Below are 22006 nucleotides of genomic sequence, written 5' to 3'. Positions count from 1 at the left end.
AGCATCGATATCCCAAGTTTGAAGTGCGATATTTTCAATACTAATTGACTTTTTTTGTTACTCTCTTTTCAGAAGGATTGTTTAGAAACTTGGCAAGCTATTTATCATCTCATTTTTACTAAAATTAGTTTTAATACGTTTAAAAATGAATTGATATGTAGAGGTGAATTTGACTCTTATTTTGGACAACTTGGTTATTAATTTTTACAACTTGTCTGTAAATTTGGACAGATAATCCGCCTCAATAGGATGCCCATTGTTCTTCATTTGATGAACCAATCTTACCAAGTCCTCTTCCTGTTCATGTAAGGGAAACGTAGAATGTCACAGAAGCCCGGAAACTTTCCATATTATACATTAAAGTGAGTTGACTTCGATACTCCAAGTACGTGCAGATTCGCTCATTCCCTGACCTTTCCGGGAGCCTTTCAAGGCATTTCTCGCTACATCTCTTTCGTAGAGATGATGCTCCTTTGTTTCTCCAGGCATTTGTCCAACCTAGTCATCACAAAAGCTAAAACTTCACGAAATTTCGTGAGAAAAACACCTGTCCAAAATAAGAATCATCACCTCACTGGTGAATGTCTTAAAAAATTTCCCATTTTTCACACGAAAAATATAATTCACAAGGCAAATCTCACTTCAGGTCAAATGTACAAATCATCAGTAACGTGAATCAACACAATATTCAATGAATATTCAATAATATCACTCAAAAACAGCGAACAAACTTTGTTAGTACTTCACCAAAACTAAATAAGACTGAAGTAAGCCACGAAGTTCTGTCATATTTCTCGTAAACAATTGCTCACACTGAATTTTCAACAAAGCAATTTCAACTCAAATCATATTCAAAATTTAACGTATTTAGTGTCTAAATCTTCCAAAAAGAACAAATATTTAGATAGAATTCATTTTCATCAAATATTGGAATAAAAATCCATCATTTTAATCAATTTATTTTTAGTGTCCAATTTTACCCTCAAAGTGTCCAAATTTAGAAACTGTCCAAAATTATGAGCACTTACCCTACCCCGGAATGCAAAAAAAGTTTGAAAGTAAGACTGCATAGATAATTTTCGAAATTTCCGTTTTAAAGTTAAGGATAATCAAATGAAAAAAATACAAAGATTTCTAAATTTCATTAAGATCTTATAAAATTATGAGAAGAATCGTCTAAGATAATCCGGTATCTATTACTGTTTTGCCGTCAGTCCAGATGAAAGCTAAGGTTAAAAAACAAGCAAGTTATTAGCAAAATGATTTATTGTCGGCATTTTACTCATTTCGTTGAAAACGATGGAGACATCTTGTAAGTGTCATCACCATAACATATCGTTTGAGAAATAATTCCTTAGATGTTTTACTAAAATAGGACGGTGGACGAAGAAAATACTTTAGTAATCTTGAAAACATTCTAATGGCAGTAAAGGGAATTGAAAAAAAATTACCGATTTTCAAAATGTGTTTTGAACATTTTATCGTATTGTAGGTAGGGTCGAAGGAATATCTCTTTGACAGGCAACCCCTATTGACCACCTATTGACACTTTTATGGAATTCATAATGTATCTGGTAAAATGCAAGTAAGGAGAAAGTTTGGGAAGAGGAAAAAAAAATTTGGAATACCTGAAGTATGAATCATGTATCATGGATGAAAATCTAGTATTATGCTGTCTCCCAGAATTTGGTAACTATATATTCTAAGAACGACGAAGTCTTTTCAGAATTGCTCCTGACAGCTAGACTATGTTCAGATATAATTTAATCTTACTGCATATTAATTTCTGCATCTATTCCTGGAAAAAATTATATATAAATTCTTTATTCGAAAAAGCATGTATTTATTTAATGTCAATGTATCCCATTAATACATTTGCCTTGATTAACATGACCAAAAAAAATCTATTATAACATTCACACGGTAGTGAGGAAATAACAGAAAAGTATACTTCAGTACTTTCAATCGAAAACCACGATAAATGGTTATAGAATATCCTTGAGGGACTCCCCCGCTTACAATCAAAATTTATGAATAATTATCAATGAAATGACTGTTACATGAGACACTTATCTTTCCACTTCTATAGTGCCTCCTAAGAGAGTGCCTTTGTTCGTCACCATGTGAAAATTGATAGATATTCTACGTGAGGAAAATTCAATGCTGGCAATGGCAGATAATATTAATGCAATTTCTTGCACATCTTGAATACATATTTCCACTTTCATTCTCCCCATCACTCTTGGTTATAAGAGATCCTTCAGGAGGTTGAATGACGACAATATACCGTCCATCTAAAGCACATTTTTCCTCATTCTTTCATCACTCATCAAATTCTGTCAAATAGAACCGGAAATATGACTTTTGGATTTCTTGGAAGTTTGACACCCCCCTCCCCCATATTACTGATTCTATTGAAACTTGAAACCACAGAAAACCCTCACTACTTTTTGGAAACTTCTTAAGCCTAAACCTACAATACTGTAATATTTGATCAAATTGATCAGGTCAGATAGACAAGGAGTGTTAATTAAAAAAAGAAGAAAATTTGTATTTTTGAGAGACTTGTTCAAAAAAAATTATCGCTTTCAGCATATTTTACGCTATCTGAACTGGTAAAAATAAAGCATCACCGAAAAACTTTTGAAAAGTGTCGATTATTTAATGTTTATGTTACTACAGAATAAATGATAAAAACAAACGTCATCTTTGATGTTCGCTAAGATGAGAAAAATATTGTTGTGAATAATAAAATTATCAGAAAACATATTTTAATGTGATAAATGTGCATACAAAATTCTAAACAAAGAGATAGGGGAGACCGGGGAGGTTTGGGACAGGGGTAGTGTGGGACAAGGCGATTTTTTCATTAATTTTTGAAATAAATGGAATTTACTCACTACTCAATCATAAGCAATATTAAGATGTATCTTGACGAAAAGAATGAATATCCTCAGTTTTATTGTTTAAATTCTATGATCACTTTCATAAAAATTGATAAAAATTGTATTTTTTGATTTCTCAGTTTTGCTCCTTGTATTTTAAATTAGCGATCACTCAGAAAAAGGCAGTTCTAACTTTGTATGGGACTTGCAAAAATACAGCTCTTGTCTGTAAGAATATTTTAAGAGCCGAATCAACCTAAACATGTCATGCTTAGAATTAAGAACTGTTTTCTTAAAGAGAACAACCAAGACCCGATGTTACTTGAGACAAGTACTGATGGGCGTTCACTTGTCCAATTTTAATTTTAATACACAGCATTACTTGGTTGAAGACACTGGATGATTTAAGCACCACAATACACGTAGATACTTGACTTTAATACCATTTCTTTTCTTAATAGAATTTAAAATAACGTTTTTCTCGTTTATCATTTTTTATTAAATTATTTCTTTAAGCATCACAGATTACATATATTGTCAGTTTAAATATATCACTACTTTTCCATGAAATATTCTTTTCTGAAATACTAGTGGATTATAAATTATTTAATAAAGCTATATTTTTTTAATTTCATTTTTGTACTATATAATATTTGTACTGTTATGTTTTGCCTTAAAACTATGGAAGATATTCAAGTGATATTCACGGTTATTTAGCACAATTTTTTTTTTAATTATAAGGTTAGTTACAAGATTTACCCATTTACTAAATTTTTAATAGATTTAATTAAAAAATAAAAATTTGACAAAAGAACACTAAGAAATTCACTATTTTTTCATATGAATTCTTCTTTTTTTAAATGTTTGATAGATTTGTAGTATAATATATTTTTGTTTATTTTTCCAATTCTGATTTGTTAAATTGTTCTGTTTTATTTTGACAACTCTAAAGTTTTAGTAAACATTTATCTTATATATTTATTTTGTATGTTCTACTTTTATATTAATCTTTGCCAAAGATTTGTTTAAAAAAATTCATTTTCTCTATATTTTCATAGGTGTGTTTTTAACAGTCACATTGGCATAGTAAATCTGTGGTTATTTATTTTTGTTTTATTATTATAATAGCACATATAAATGATTGATTTATTTTGAGAAAAAAACTAAGATTTTATTAAGTTATTCATCCTGTTTATCTGTTTTTTTAATTTATCTGTTAAATATGTTCTATTTTTATTTTTATCTTCTCTAAAAACTTTATAGGAATTCATGACTTCTCCATACATTTTTATCGTATTTTACTTAGAAATTACTGTTATTGATCTGTGATATAATGTAATTATCATTTATGTTTTACATAGATTTAAAATGGTTATTAATTTTTACTCAAATTCCAAGATTTCATCATTAAGTATCTATTTCTTTACATAGTTTTTATTTGTTTTAAATGTGTAATACAAAAGATTCCCCAAAAAAGCTATGCAAGCCATTGTGAGAAGGCGTCGACCTCGCGGCAGACCTATTATAAATATTAGGAATATTATAAAAAATTTAGAGAAAAAATTGTAAATAATTTCGTAAATAAAAATTGTAAATGTAAATATTTCGAACTTAAAATAAATTTGTATATATTTAGATAATATTTTAGGTATTTCATACAATTAAGTAATTTTCCTGAAAACGCCAATGAATGATAGATTTCACTCTAATGAAAAGTATTTTGTATAGTTATTATAGTTTTCAGTCCCAAATGATTTTTTGCTTAAAAAAAATGTATATATAAAAAAAAATAATATAATATTATATTAAAATTCAGTCGGCAAAGCGGGAATTGGAAAATTACTCTATTTCGGGCTTAAATATTTACTATAGGAAATAGCTGGAGATTTACAAAAAAAATCCTAGATACCTAACAATAATTTTCCCTATGGGTTATTGGTGACCCAAATGTCCTAAAAAGGGTTAAATCAATATATATTTATTTAACCCTTTATATGTTTATATGTATTTATAGTTTAGAAAATTAAGATGTTAATTTTGCATATCTAGGATACGTGTTTCATTATATTCTTTCCTTTTTAACCCTCTAACGTCCAATTAAGCAAAAAAAAAATAGTCAGATACTTTTTTTTCTAGGCTAACTATGGTCCAATAAACTCAAAAATACCATCTATTCATCGTTATCTCTTTTAGTTTAGGCACCAAGTGTGAAAATATAAAAAAAATTTGAAACCTTTTTCACTCCTCAAATTAACTTTTTTTTTTAAATTAAGATCTACAAAGTAGAACGACTTGTCTTTGAGTAAAAAATAAATTTATTTTAGTCAGATTACTTTAAATAGGTACAGTAGACTCTCGCAAATTCGGCTCTTTTAAGATCGGGCTACTTTTTAATTCAGGCAGCGGTTACATTTGAAAAATTTTGTTGTCATTTTTCAAGTTTGATTATGATTATCAAATGAATCAAATATGCTCAAATTTAGCATGGTTTGTCTTAGTTTTGATGTGATTTTGCATTATTGAGGGATTTTCATGCAATTTACGATATATATCAGTGTGTAAACTCAATATCTTTATGCACATGTCGCCCGAATTTCTGTCTAATTCGGCTGACATTTCGGTCCTATATGCCCGAATTTGAGAGAGTCTACTGTATTTCTCTTGAATTTAGAAATTAGATTTCTTGCACAAAAAATATTTCCTACTTTTTCTCTTATCTGTGACACAAAACTGGGGATAACAACTAAACGAAGAGTCAAAATGAGTTCAAACTTTCGGAATATGTTTGTAAGACTATTACTTAGGACACTATAGCACTTTTAAATAGATAAAGCCTTTATTGTCGCAGAAAATGCGGTTTTTGGGATATTACCCTGGAGTGACTCTTAAGAGTCCGAGGGTCAATGAATGTTTGAAAAATTAAGATAAGTAAATTAATTTTCTTACCTCATCGATATTGCCTGTTGTTTTCAGAAAGTTTTGTTTTTTGCAACAAGTGCAATCTGTACTATTCTGCAGCTTCTGTCCTTCCTTTCTAAAGTCATCTAGGTTCCTTTGGAACTTTATTTTCTCGCGCCAGTCATCCTTAAAAATGTACGGAAGGTCGTCCCTTCCGAGATGCTCTTCCAAGTCTTTTGTTGTGATACCGAGGTCTATAAAACAAACATAAATATTACAAAAAATTGTATTACTTCATGAAAATTTCGTATCCAATTCCAATTTTAGACTTTCACGTCCAGTGAAGTTAGTTTTACAGAAAAATCCAGTGTTAAGCCTGGATCAAATCAACCAAATCGCCGATTACAAAAGTTGAGGTTATGTAAATCACACCTAATTGGCAAATGCAGAGGTTTTTTCGGTTTTTTGAGTGGAAATTGCACTCCATGAGACTATATTTTCCTGGATGGAAGTGTGAAGGAAGAAGTAAATATCCTAAAAGGAAGAAGTGTTGCAGGAAGAAGGCAGAAAGAAGGAGGAAGCTCAACAAAAAACCACTCGCGCAAGAGCGAACTTCCATCAAAATTCCCGGAAAAACTTTCATGCGCGGAGACAAAAGGAACACACCAATTTTAAGTTCACTTACCCTTAAATTTTTGTTGAAAATTGAAAGGCACATCCCATACATCTAACAAGTGGACCAAGAAATCCTCTTCTTCAACAAACTGAAAATTTTCCATGAAAACTTTTCACTGGATACAATTTCACAATCACTTTTGACACAAATGACGCTGACACTGCGAGCGCGTGCGCAATTCATTTGACAAGTTGCTGTCGATACTTACGCCAATACCGTCCGATATTTGAATTAAGATTCGTTAGCAAAAATTCGTGCCTTGAAAACATTCTTTTTAAACGGGTGCTTATTCAAAGACTGTACGTTCTTGAACCAAGTATCGTGCAGAAATAAATGCTTTTCTGCTAGTAAAATAGTCTTTCAATGAACACACAAATGCCCAGTTCTTGTTTCAAGAGCTAATTTAAGAGCTGTTTCCACAGAGCTGTTTTCTGAGTGATATATGTATAATCAAAACTTTTTTATCTCATTACCTAGCAGTATAATCTGGGAACATATTTTTATAAAAGTGTTAGAGATTATACACTCTTGTTTTTTACTTAAAGGTTTTAAATTCCAAAGCTACACGCGGGGATGTTTGGAACACCTGAAATGGGATGAATGGGACGTTGATTTTCGGCAAGATTGTAGATGGCGTGCAATTTTTTATTGTCAAAATCGAGAGTAATGCCCAGTTTCTACTGAAAATCTTCATCTTGTGCAAACTTTACCAGTTGAACAGTTGTCTACAGAGACAATTAAAAAATCAATGTCTTGGGAATCAATAATTTATTCCCCAAAGGATATTCGACCTTTGCTCAATCGCGTTAAAAACTATTTTCTCGAAAATTTCTCAAGCAATATCCTCTACAATTCTCACAAATTCTCCAGAAAATGCAAGACGAGAGCTTTTTCAGAGAAATAAAGAAAAAACGGGTAACATGCAGTTGTCGTAAAATCAAACAGGAATCCGTCAATGAGTTCAAAACTTAAAATTGCAAGAAAATCTACTCGCCTGATGAATTTGATTATCATGATTGCAAAACTTAGAATAGGAAAAGCAAAGAAAGGTAGATGGAAAATAAGAAGAAAATACTTTAAATAATTGATTGACAATAAATGACTCTACTGAACAAATTAAATTAATATTAATTTCTAAGTATGAAAAGAAAGATGAAGCATTTTTATTTCTATCAGAAATATTTTTAATTTAGTACTTAAAATTAATTAACGTGCTCCAATAATACAAATTATGCGAGAAAAAACGCGTCCCAAACATCCCCTCTTGCGTCCCATACTGCCCCACATCGGGGAGGTTTGGGACAAAGTGTCAAGTTAAATGTTATATCTTCTCCAAGAAAACTCAGTTGTTTTCCAAGTTCTATCGAGTACTTTTTACAAAGTCAATACCCATAAGTATCCTATAGACATAGACCGCATAAAATTGTAATACACTATCGTGATTTTTTGGAATACTGTCTCAAACTCAAAACATGAAGAAGTGTCCCAAACCTCCCCGGTCTCCCCTACTGATAAATGTTTTGAAGGATCTAATATGATCAATCCCTTTGAAAAGGATGGACTTATTTTTACCAGTAGTGTCGTCTTGTAAAATAACTTGTAATGATGGAAAAAATCCTTCATTCAAGAACTAGTTCAAATTTTCTGTTAACAAAAAATATATGGTTTTTTGACTTCAGATGAATTTACTCTGACAACTTTTATCCACCGGAAAGTAGTTTCTTTTTTTCAAAAAGGTCTTCAAAAATCAGATTGTAATAGCTGAATTAAAAATAAAAAATAATAATAATAATTCTTAAGATCGTGATTTAAAAACATTTTTCATTATGTTGAAAAAAAAAGAAAATATATTGTTTTTTTTTTGTTTTCGTAACCCACGTAACCACTTAAGTCGTTAAACACATTTTGGCTAAGTTTGGGCCTAATTGGATTAAATGAAATTTTATAATGATCGTGATTGATAAAATTTAAAATTATTAAGAATTTCACCCAATAATCTACATTGCGTTCCACGCCATACATTTTCAGGTAGTAGTAAGATGATTAGGGTTATCACTAGCTTTGATTATTAGAAAATTCCTGCAGACATTTAGAAGCATCGTGTACGGTGTTGAGAGAATTGAATGTAATTTACAAGTATAATATTTCCAAATCTCTATAGAAAAGATTATTCAAATAGGCCAGGAAGTTCGTACAATTTCCGTGTTAGAGCAAAAATGTCTGAAAATGTTGATGGGACACTTGTCATTATTTTTGGCGCAAAGCATTCCCCTTATCCTTTGAGAATGACAACTTATATGCAAGCGAAAGGCATCCTCTGCTATGGAGTGTTGTTGAAACTTGTGTAATTAAATTTCACTCTGTTAACAATGGAAATTATTTTGTCAGTGTCCCCTCTCCTGCCAAAAGTACACGTTACACCGCCAAGTGTTTCCAACCATCCACCAACTCGGTCCTCTGAAATTTCCGTAGCACGCCCGCCCACTGTTCATACACGGTTTGATAGGATGAGAGTTCGGACATAGATTGATCCAGTGTAATGGAATTATGGCAGCAGAAATATTGTATTAAAGGGAGTAAAATATATTTTAAAACTTAAACTTTTATATGGGTTGGACAAAAATTTAAAATTCAACTTAAAAAATTTTATCTTAAAAAATCAAGAATGTATACCTCGAAAAATAGTTTGCATATTGAGTGCAATAGGGTAGAGTAAGCTCTTTTCGCCACCTTAAGTTTTTGTACCCTTGTAATTCTTACAATTTTTGTCGAAATAAAAAGAAATTTTCTGTACAAGTGCTTTGAAGCATTGTCTCTCTAATGAACCAGGAGACTTTCCGGGAATTTTTGGGCATCTAGTTGAAAAAATACATTTCCTGCAACAATGCATGTTTCAGTACTTTTCGCCACTTTGTAAACACTTTTTCGCCACTGTGTAAGCACTTTTTCGCCACTCGTTTTTAATTGATTTTTAAGAAACAGCAGCTTTCGAAAACCCGCAAAAGTACATTGCACAGTACTTTTCTTATTTAACACCTATATTAGACAATTATTAGAGTATTTCGAATGATTTTTTGCACATTTTTTGTTTGCGACAAAAATCAATTGACAATTACGTCTGTTTCAACTAAATTCCGCGAGGTGCGCCACTTGTAAAATGCTTGGAAAAATGAGTGGCGAAAAGTACTTACACAACCGAAAAAAGTAAGCCCTATTTCACCACATCCGTATTTCTTTATTTTTTTTGGAAAACATTATTAAATAATGATATTAGAGCGAAGCTTGGTTAATAACAAAGTGACTTTCAGTGAAAAAATATCAAATACTGTACTGCAAAAACATAAAATATTGCAAGACAATTTGTCTGAGCGTTGACAAGTTTATTAAGAACTCCATATTTTTTTGGTGACTGTTCACCTTGTCGACAATCTCTTCAATTAACTTGCAAATAATCTAGTCGGTGGAGCATCTGATATGGTTTTCTGATCCGTTGGACTAGAGGTTACGAAGTAATAGTCATTTCGTAGTTCCATGAGCTCATAATTCCCTGAAAAAGTGATTTTATTTGTAGGTGGCGAGAAAGTGCTTACTGGCGAAAAAGTACTGACTCTACCCTATACGGACTAATATCCCTAGCTGTATGAAAATAATGCTCTCTTAAATGGACTTGGAATAGTGGAACTTTATTTTTTTTTAGGAAAAATGTGAGTCCATTGAACGTATAGATAGGTTTATTTTTTATCCAAAACCGAAACAAGCTAGTTTCCATATCTTTTGGCATTGTAACGTGTCTTCCTCATAATTTTTCGATTTTAACTTATTCTTTTAAATAATGTAGAAAACTTGTCTAAGTACAATCACACACCATTTATGAAAATAATTCTGAGCTAATATTTCATTCTTTTCACTGCAAAATCGAATTTAAGTATGTCAAGTCAAATATTTTGCAAAATAAAAAACAGAAGTTCATTTTTAAAATACACTTTTTCTTTTGACATTCAACGTGAAGTGGAATGATAATAGAAACCAAAGAGTTTTGAGTTATAATGCTTAATAAAGACTTAAAGAGTTATTTATTTGAATGTATCTTGGATGTTATCTTGCCCAAAACCTCCACCAGATATACAATAAACGCAGCTATCTATTGTCATTGAATATCCCCAAGAATGTAAATTTGTGTATTATAAAGGGCTTTCAACCATTCTAACGAAAATGTTCTGTGGCTTCCGCATGCAAAAGTTGATTTAACTATGTCACAATCGCCCAAGCTGAACTAATCAAAATTCAGGTATTGTGCAACATAAGCAGCATGTTTCGTATTTAGTAACTGATGCCGATGTGAAGTAAACAAGTGATTTTTGCTGGTGTTAAGTAGGGTGTGTGCCAAATTTCGGCATAGTTGCATACAAGCGCCAAAGTCTCAAGTTTTATTTGTAATATTTTTAATATAAATAGTATTTTTTATTCCTTCTTCTTAAAGAGTGTTTCTTGGAACCTTGTAGACAGCTTATCGTTTTCATTTTCTCTAAAATCACTCTTAATACATCTTAAAATGAATAAAAATGTAGATAGAGCTTTGGTGGCCTATTTCGGCCACCTTCATTCTCATAGTTCCTTGTCCTTCGGGAATTTTTCTAATGTCTTTTTCGCATCTTCTCGTTTATCGAAGCTACATTTCTTATTATTGTAGGGCATTGTATAATCTCTAGATGAGTATGCGAAAACTAAAAATTTATGGAAATTCAAGGAATAAAAAAGGTGGCCGAAATTACAAGCTAGTTGAAATTTGGTACACTTACCCTATAGGTGAACGAAATTCCCTGAAAACAATTTGAACGGAGTAAATTTAAAATGCTCAAACTCGTATAATAAAAAATGCCAATTGGATCAATTCCAATTGGAATACGTTTATGAACCGAATGGTATCACATTTGGACTCGTTGGAAAGGTCTTGGAATTTTTTAAAAGCCTGAACTGATTCCAATAGGTTATGAAACGGTAATGAACCGATTTATTTTTGTCACAAAAATCTAAAAAACCTCAATATAGACAACACACAAGAATTTTTGCTTTATTTAATGTATTTCAAAGTACAAGTATGAAAATACCTAAATAATATGAGTCACCGTGGTATCACATATAAGATTAATATTAATATTAAGAACAGCCGAAGAGAGAGGCATATAGTATGCCAAATTTCAAATGGAATATCACGTGTGTTAGAAAGAGTACACTCTAGTTTAATACGATGAGTAAGATGTTACTGTTCGTATTACAGTAGACTCTCGCAAATTCGGCTCTTTTAAGATCGGGCTACTTTTTAATTCGGGCAGCGGTTGCATTTGAAAAAAGTTTGTTGTCATTTTTCAAGTTTGATTATGATTATCAAATGAATCAAATATGCTCAAATTTGGCACGGTTTGTCTTAGTTTTGATGTGATTTTGCATTATTGAGGGATTTTCATGCAATTTACGTTATATATGAGTGTGTAAACTCAATATCTATATGCACATGAATAAAAAATCGTTGCATTTCAAAAAGTTTGTCGCCCGAATTTCTGTCTAATTCGTCTGACATTTCGGTCCCATGCCCGAATTTGAGAGAGTCTACTGTAATTGCTTTCTGAATCGTATTACAGACAATTCGAGCAATTTTCCATGCGTGCCAACTGTGATTCGGTCAGTATTCGAGTGAAACACAAGAGAGAGGCAAGATAAAACACTTGCTATCCTTTGTTGGCATTCTCGCAGTTCGGAAAGTATTAATCTTAATATTAATCTTATATGTGACATGGTCATCAGAATTAAATCTCAAATTCATTGTAATGTCAAATAGTACATTCTATAGAATACAAGCTATTGTGCGAAGTTTTTTGGTTTGTGAAATAAAATCTGGGGATAAAAATGATAGAAAGTGAAAGCTGAGCAGAAATGGATAATTGATGAATTATATTCATTGGGAAAAGCTGAACACAATTCCATTAGGTATTTGCAATTAAAACACAATATACACGGATTATTTTGCCCAAACCTATCATCTGCAATATTTGCCTACAAACAGTACCACCCAGCGATTTTACTTCAATATCACATCAAAAATAATTGGCAATTTTCATGAAATTTGAGTATGTTCCTCCCCATGTTCAATCAGAAAACGTTTTCCGCAGTACGGCTTTTTAATTGTAATAAATTAATTTGTATCCCTGATATTAACCAATTTCATCCCAAGTGACATCTCATCTTCCTCAAAAATATTAAAATTACAGTTGATTTCGCATGTGACATTGGAAAAATATCATGTTTTTTTTGACAGTGATTCGAATTAAGCTCTTTAATATACAGGGATCGCGGTCCGGGATTAACCACATCGAGATTAGCAGCATAACGCAATTATATAGTTATATACAATTAGATACTTTTGCCTAATATTGAGGGCCAATTTGAGAAATCACTCTAAATAATGTTTTGTCTTAATGTAGGGGAAACTGGGGCAGTAGTAAATATACGGTAGTTTTAATTTAAACACTAGGTGTGATTCTTTCTTAATCACATCTATTATAAAGATACGATTTGGCCGAGATTCTCCGATCATTCTGACCGTGGTATCACATATAAGATTAATATTAAAATTAAGAAAAGCCGGAAAGAAAGGTACATACTATGCAAAATTTCAAATGGAAAATCCCGTGTGTTAGAAAGAGTACACTCTAGTGCAGAGGTGTGCGAGAAACCGTTGAAACCGAATTAACGTCAAATGAAACATGTACGTCAATAGTCAAAACGCTACTATAACAAACTTATTTTGACGTTAATTCGGTTTTAACGGTTTCTTGCACACCTCTGCTCTAGTGGAATAATACGATGAGTAAGATAGTACTGTTCGTATTAATTGCTTTCTGAATCGTATTACAGGCAATTCGAGCAATTTTCCATGCGTGCCAACTGAGATTCGGTCAGTTTTCGAGCGAAGCACAAGAGAGAGGCAAGATAAAACACTTGCTATCCTTTGTTGGCATTCTCGCAGTTCAAAAAGTATTAATCTTATATGTGACATGGTCCTGATATTCACAGGGTTAATTTTTGAACCATCCATTCCCGATACTGAATAATATGAACAACCTAATATTCAGATTTTAAGATATTCTGAAAAATATGTGAATACTTGGTTTGCATAGTTTATTTTGAAATTCTTCTTTTGAGGGGTCCATCGATCATTTTATGTTTATTTTGTAGCCAAGCTTGAGTAGATCAATAATTTAAAAAAAAAACTTGAACATCGATAAACACAATATACCAATTTAAATTATCGTGTTCTAAAACCACCAAACAATCGTGACAGGAACTAATGTATAAAAAAAAGTCGATTATGGTCGATTGCGTAGAAGCATTTGAAAACAGTAAAGTACTGAAAAATGTTCATTTTTTCGTTACCCTTAAAAGTAGCGGAAGAGGGTGAAAATCTAAATAATAAATTTCAATTAAGTAATTAATTTAAGGTTTACCTGCATACTTAAATTAAATTTATTCAAGCATCCCATAATATCACATAAGAAGCCTATCTGAGGCCATTTACACCGCTGCATTGGATTAAGATTGAATTGTTCAAAAATTAGATTTTAAGAGAATTCAATCTCAATCCAATGCGGTGCTGTCGATGACTTCAGCTTTCTCTTTAACCCTTTAAGGAGAAGTGGGACACCGGTGTTCCAAACACAAAAGAAATTTATTTTACTGTAGAAAATTATTTTGTCCTCTAAATAATCCGAAAAATAAGTTTTTATTTTTGGGACACCGGTGTCCCATTCGTCCTTAAAGAACAAAGATGCAATATTGAAAAATATTTTTTACAAAGTTGTATTTTTTTACAAATTTGAGATGTAACAATACTGAAAGGTAAATTATTACATACCTTGCTTGTCTCAATAAAATCCATAACTTCGTGCCTCAATGAGAACAATCTCTCTTAAGCGTTACATTTTTTGGTCCATTTGGTTAACCACCTTACCTCATAGGCTTTTTGGAGGTCTTTATATGGGACATCACGGCTGAGAAGATATTGTTTGAACAATCGGTGGATCAGTAATCGGTTTCTGCCACGTATTTTGTTGATAATTTTAATATCAACGTCTTAAGTTTTGTTGTGTTCCAGACCAGACCCAAATATTTTGGCACAAAACTTTTCGTGGTGCAACATAAATGTGTTTGGCATGAGCCTGCTTCTGCTACCGATATAAAAGACCGTAGAAGCCTTCCCTATGTCCCTCCATAGCCGAGGCTCCGTCTGTAGCGATAGAGCTCTGGCCATGAAAGGAGATAACGAACGCTTCTACGGGCTTTTTATTATCAGTTACTTTTATTTATTTACTTCAAACTTTACTAAAATTTCCATGGTTTCTTTCAGGATATATCGGCCTTTTCCTATGATTTTCAATTGCTTCAGCTCGAATATTTCCTCGAAGGTGGTCTGGTCATGTTACCATAAACTCCACGGATAAAAATCAGAAATTGACTTTTGTGATTTACGTTTGTCGTTTCATTGAGAGCAATGGAGATAACCTCCAGTCTATGGATTTTGGCCTTTAACTCTTCCTCAATATGCGCACTAAGAAAATCGACACATTTCCCAATGGTAAAACGAGTAAATGTTTCCAGAATATTTTTTGTGCGACATCAAAATATCCCAGTAGCGGCAGGTGAGGCTACTTTAAACTGTGGGGCTACATTTAATATACGATTCTTTCGCATATTTCTAAAAAAGAAAAAAGAAAATTGGGTTTAACTGTATGTAAGTTAGCTCTAGAAAACAATTATGGAACAATATAAAAATAATTATAAGGCCCAACTTCCTTCAGAAATATGCAAAAAAAATCGTATATCAATGTAGCCCCGCAGCTCAAAATAGCCCTACTCTCCCCTATATGAAGAATTTGCAAAAACATCTCTTTCCAGATCTTTGCATTCCAGAAAGGCTTTTTTGTGTTCAACGTTTTGGTAGGCCATGACATGCTGCTTCCTTTTATTTAAGAGCATCAGTACGCCTTGATGCAGAACGTGAAGTGTAACAGGTTCGTAGACATAAGAGCAAATTTTTGAAACTCTCACTCGCACCCGTCAGCTTTTTAGTGGCCAAGAGAAGACGACTCACACCCCCGCAGATTCTTGAATAGGGGGATGTAGGCATGGTTCGCCCAGAGTGAACTTTCATACGATGTGAATTTTCTCTTTGTTTGCAAAGAGCTGACTTACCATTTATCACGTCGATTCATGAGCTTAATAATTATCTATTTTATGGCTAAGACATGACGAACTAGCTCTTTGCAAACAAAGAGAAAATTTGAGTTGTTTGAAGGTTCACTCTGTGCGAACCATGCCAACATTCTCCTACATACAACGATTACTTTTCAAAAGGAGTCGTTACAAAATGAATTGAATCTGCGAGGTGTGCGAGTGGATACCTACCTCTCGGCAACTAAGGAGCTGACGGGTGCGAGTGCAAGTGACAAAAATTGGCCCCCTCTTCTTCTTAAAAAAAATCGTTTAGCATTTGGTCATCTTTGAAATATTTTAGACTTTCGTCTTCAAATTGATTATCTGGATTTTCAATATCTTCGAGATAATAGACATCATCGCCATTTTCCGGACAATCAATCTCCTCATCATCAAGATCTTGAAAAATCTCATCAGAGAAGGAAATTTTGGAGCTGAACTCCTTGCAAGACTATCCATTATCGTCGTGCATAAGCTGTCTTCCATTCATGAAGACATTAATGTAGTGCTAGAGCAATTCTACATGCCCGACGATCCATTCGCCGTATAGAAACTGTTCTTTTCAAGTGCTGAAGCAGTTCTCCATATCCGACGATCCATTCGCCGTATAAGAGCTGTCCTCCTCAAATGCTGAAGCAGTTCTCCATGCCCGACGATCCATTCGCCGTATAGAAGGCATAGAAGCTGTATTCCATTTCTAAAAATATTAACGCACCATGGCCGACCATCCTTTCTCCGTTGCAAAGTAATCCGCAAGAGAAATGTTACTCGGGCAAGTGCCATTATTCATAGAAGAAAGATGATGTGCCCTTTAACTCTTTCGCGTCATTAGGGTCATATATATGACCCGGCGAAAAAAACAATTTTTTTTGACTATTTACATTAATTGAAATCTATCTGTTTGTGCACGACATCATAATAGAAGGATGTAAGATTCTTGGCTAATTTTCTCAAGACTCCAGATATTCAGGAAAAGAAAATATTTGAGATAAAAAATCACTAATTTCGAACTTTGTGAAATGACTTTTCTTTTTCAACATTTTTTATATTAATTTTTTTTTCAGCGAAAAGTTCTTTAGAAACACAAAATAGAATATCCAAAGATTGCAGATTGCATATTTTGATATAATAAACTACTCTTAATTTTCCAGAAAAGCGTGTAGAATTTTCCAGGTCATATATGTCCCTATTGTCCCCAAGGGTAACAGTGTTTTCGTCCCAAACCTATAGCGAAATGTAGTTGGGACATTGTTTTTCTTTGTGAAATGCAGGTGGGACATCTTGCTCCTGGACATTTCATCTTATATCTGATGAATTATAACATATTTTGCAATATTTTTGATTATTCTACACGCGTCTCATATTGTGCAATTGTATTGTGTGTGAATAAATATGTGGATAACTTTATTTTTGCCAAATACCACTCAAAATATTGTGACAGTGACTGTTCAAGGGATTACCAGGAAGATTCGTTGAACACCAGGAGTACAGTGTTCATCAAGACAATCCAGTTTACCATGGTTTTGGCCAAATTAGTAACTTCAAGCAAAAAAAACTCTTAAAAAGCCCGTGATATAGATTTTGAAAATGGTATGTACACTTCCCTTGAGGACAATAGGGTCATATATGACCCGGGGTTTTTCCGAGTTTTCATGCAATGGAAAATTTTTTTCCTCTCAGAACTATTATATTTGATCATAAAGCATTAGGAAAAACTCAATTTTACATGAATTCATCTGCTGAATAAAAGTGTGACGCGAAAGAGTTAAGTGTAAGTGCTCTCTATTCGTCAGTCGAATATATTGGTGGTCTACAATTTATTGCATAGTGTAAATGTCAACTCTCACTATTTACTGGGACACAATAAAATTGACTTTGAACTCTTGTGTATGTTATACATAAAATCTTTAAGTGAAGATCCAATTTCCTATATCTATGCATCAATTTTGTGGATTCTACCAAGATATTTACATCATCCCAGAACCCCCTGTAAATCATTAAAAGATTAATTTAATATGGAAATATATTTCTTATAAAATGTTCCTCATTTGATCGAACAGAAATTTGACTGACCTTTACATAATTGTAGGGGGAAGTGGGGCACCTTTGAAATTAGATTTTTTCACCTTAAGTGGAAGTGAGCCATATCTTAATGTAATTTAGCTTCTCAATCTGTTTGTGCAGCTAAATTATATCACGATAAGGTTTAATTTTATTTAAAAATAGGTGAAAAATCCCAATTTCAAAGGTGCCCCACTTCCCCATAGTACAAAAACCATGTAGGAGGAAGTATGGCACCTCTGAACGTGGGGCAGCTTTGAAATTGGGATTTTTTTTCCTATATGTTTAAATGGAACTGAGCCATACCTTAACCTTTTAACGACGAGACACTTTTAACGGACTGAAAATCAACAATAAAAATTAAACTGAAAAACATAATCAATGATAAGTCTTACATCTAACCTTGGAAAGTCCAACAGAGTCTGATTCGGTATGTTTTTACTTCTATGAACGACAGGAACGAAAATAGCCTAAAAATTTAAGTAATTTTTCTGACAATACCAATGAATAATATTTTTCGCTTTAATAAAAAATATTACGTATGAGTATTGTAGATTTTATTAGGCTCTTCCTTAAAAAAATTGGAAGTATAAAAAATAAATAAAATCAATTATGAATTTGAGAATTTAAAAATTCGCCATTTTTTGAGCTTAAATATTTACTACATAGCAAATAGCTAGGAGACTTGCAAAAAACATTCTAGATTCCTTCAACCTTCTACTTTACAATTATGCACAGACATAAGAAAAAAATAACTTTGGGTAGTCAGGAAAAATTATTTTCTTTATGGGACACCGGTGTTCCAATCGTCCTTAAAGGGTTAATGTAATTTATCTTCTCAATCTGCGCAGCTAAATTATATTATGATAGGGCTCAATGTGAAAAATGCGAATTTCAAAGCTACCCCACATTCAAAGGTGCCCCACTTACCCCTATATGTATGACTTTTAATAAATACCAAATATAATTTTATACGGAACTATCTAATGATGGAGAACAAATTACACTCCAAGTGAAATAAATTGCTGTGCGTAATTTGTGATAAGTTTTCACCACTCTGCACGTGTTTTCCCCACCATGCAGCAATGTACAAAGATTGAGTAATGAAAAAGGTGTGAAAGATGCTAAATTAGCGGGTCTATTCTTTCATACTAACCTCACCCTTAGCGATTTTTTTTCCATTTCAGTTTCATTTTCCTAATTACACTAATCATCACACTTCCTTCCCAATATAGTCAATTTTTTTCGACCTGCAAAATGAAGTTGGGGTGCTTTTCGTCCTGTTCACAAGTCACTCGATCACCAAAACTTCGAGGGTGCAGATGAACGCAATTAACGCGTATTTTGTCATACCAACGACAGTAAATGTTGTAATCATAAATTTTCTCCACCAACTTGGAAAATAGGCAGAAATGCCTTCGTTGGAGGACATTTTATTAATGGGCTATTTAATATTTCAGACAGGAAATGTGGTGAACGATTTTCCTTCTATAGTAGACACAAAATTAAACACTCAATTTTCTCCCACTTAACTAAACACACCTTTCTGATGGGCCTTCTGATCCAATTCTACCTTTACAGATAGTAATTTACTATACCTTTCAGTAAGATTGTCGATTTTTCCTAACTGACAAAGAACAACTGATGTTAATGAACGAGTTCGTTTGAAATTCTTAGAGATGAAAATTGCTCTTTAGCAAATATTTTCCACCTAAGTGACCTTTTACCTTGCATCCACCACATGCGTTAACTGTAGGTCAGGCTCTTCAAAATGAGTCATCCATCAATCTTCCCTAATCATTATACAGTAATCGTTGATACTAAAATTCTTCACATACACTTCAAACAGAAATAAAATTTCTGTTATGGTGTACGTAGGCGATTGGATTTCAGTTGCAACAAGTTGTAGTCAATTTACCAATGATCCTGCACAAATCTCAAATGAAAGGCATTTGGTAAAATTTGTAACAATCTCACACGATTCTGTCATCATTATTGGTTCGAAAATTACATTTTTTAATAGTATTCTTTTCGTTCTAAACCGGGGAGGTTTGGGACACTTTTTCATGTTTTGACTTTGAGACACTATTCCAAAAAATCACGATAATGTATTACAATTTTATGCGGTCTATAGGATACTTCTGGGTATTGACTTTATAAAAAGTACTCGATAGAACTTGGAAAACAACTGAGTTTTCTTAGCGAAGATAAAACATTTAACTTGACGCTTTGTCCCAAACCTCCCCGGTGTGGGGCAGTATGGGACGCAAAAATGAATGTTTGGGACGCGTTTTTTCGCATAATTTGCATTATTGGAGCACGTTAATTAATTTTAAGTACCAGGTTAAAAATATTTCTAATAGAAAAAAAATGTTTAATCTTTTTTTTCATATTTAGAAATTAATATCAATTTAATTTGTACAGTAGAGTCATTTAATGTCAATCAATTATTTAAAGTATTTTCTTCTAATTTTCCATCTACCTTTCTGTTCTTTTTTTATTCTAAATATTGCAATCATGATTATCAAATTCCTCAGGCGAGTAGATTTTCTTGCAACTTTTAGTCTTAAACTCATTGACGGATTCCTGTTTGATTTTACGACAATTTTCATAGATAGTACCTGTTTTTCCTTATTCGAAGGAAATATCGAATATTCTCTGGAGAATAAAATTTTGATTCCCAGGACATTGACGGTTTAATTTTCCCTATAGACAACTGCTCAACTGGTAAAGTTTGCACAAAAGGGAGATTTTCAGTAGCAACTGGGCATTACACTTCATTTTGACAATAAACAATTGCACAACACCTACAATCTTGTCGAAAATCAACGTCCCATTCATCCCCTTTTAGGTGTCCCAAACATCCCCTCTTGTAGTTTTGGTATTTAAAACCTTTAATTAAAAAACAATAGCGTTTAATCTCTAACACTTTTATAAAAATATGTTCCCAGATTATACTGCTAGGTAATGAGATAAAAAAGTTTTGATTATACATATATCCCTAATTTAAAATACAAGGAGCAAAACTGAGAAAACAAAAAATACAATTTTTATAAACTTTTAAGGAAGTGTTCATAGAATTAAAACAATGAAACTGAGGATATCCATTATTTTACTCAAGATACATCTTCATACTGCCTGCGATTGCGTTAAATCCCATTTATTTCAAAAATGAATGAAAAAATCGCGTTGTCCCACACTACCCCTGTCCCAAACCTCCCCGGTCTCTCCTATAATAAATTTTAAATTTATTGTTGATTAATAATATAACTGTGTATATAAAAAATAATTCTAAATACAATTAAGTTGCCTAGCAAAATGAAAAGTCGAATTAAAATTTTATTAAATTAGAAATCTGGCTAAAGATAATCGGTTAACCGGGTTAACCGAGGCTCTAAAAATATGTAAAGTTTGAGGCCTTAATCCCTCGTAGTTTCCGAGAAAACCAAATGCAAACTGAGTTTCGAAACTGTTGCCAAACTGTTTGTAAACTGTTTTCAAACTGTTTGTAAACTAAGTTTTCAAACTGTTCCGAGAAAACCAAATGCAAACTGTTTTCAAGCTGTTTGTAAACTAAGTTTTCAAGCTATTTGTAAACTAAGTTTTCAAACTGTAAGCTAATTTTCAAACTGTTTCTAAACTGTTTTCAAACTGTTCCGAGAAAACCAAATGCAAACTATTTTCAAGCTGTTTGTAAACAAAGTTTTCAAGCTGTTTGTAAACTAAGTTTTCAAACTGTTTGTAAGCTAATTTTCAAACTGTTTCTAAACTGTTTTCAAACTGTTCCGAGAAAACCAAATGCAAACTGTTTTCAAGCTGTTTGTAAACTAAGTTTTCAAACTGTTTGTAAACTAAGTTTTCAAACTGTTTGTAAGCTAATTTTCAAACTGTTTCTAAACTGTTTTCAAACTGTTCCGAGAAAACCAAATGCAAACTGTTTTCAAGCTGTTTGTAAACTAAGTTTTCAAGCTGTTTGTAAACTAAGTTTTCAAACTGTTTGTAAGCTAATTTTCAAACTGTTTCTAAACTGTTTTCAAACTGTTCCGAGAAAACCAAATGCAAGCTGTTTTCAAGCTGTTTGTAAACTAAGTTTTCAAACTGTTTGTAAGCTAATTTTCAAACTGTTTCTAAACTGTTTTCAAACTGTTCCGAGAAAACCAAATGCAAACTGTTTTGAAGCTGTTTGTAAACTAAGTTTTCAAACTGTTTGTAAACTAAG

At 32.5% G+C, this 22006-nt stretch overlaps 1 long non-coding RNA gene across 1 annotated transcript; it reads right to left on the bottom strand.

Annotated features, from left to right (window-relative positions):
• Positions 1-3360: 3360 nt before the first annotated feature.
• On the bottom strand, positions 3361-6866 carry LOC129801442 (uncharacterized). Its single transcript, XR_008751696.1, has 3 exons — positions 6469-6866; positions 5832-6037; positions 3361-4404 (listed from the first exon to the last, which is right to left on the bottom strand). It is a non-coding gene; the product is annotated as an uncharacterized LOC129801442 (long non-coding RNA).
• Positions 6867-22006: the final 15140 nt, after the last annotated feature.

The sequence above is a fragment of the Phlebotomus papatasi genome, chromosome 2 (assembly GCF_024763615.1).
Source record: "Phlebotomus papatasi isolate M1 chromosome 2, Ppap_2.1, whole genome shotgun sequence".
In the NCBI taxonomy this organism is placed as follows: Eukaryota; Metazoa; Arthropoda; class Insecta; order Diptera; family Psychodidae; genus Phlebotomus; species Phlebotomus papatasi.
This window is presented reverse-complemented; position numbering and strand designations above follow the sequence as displayed.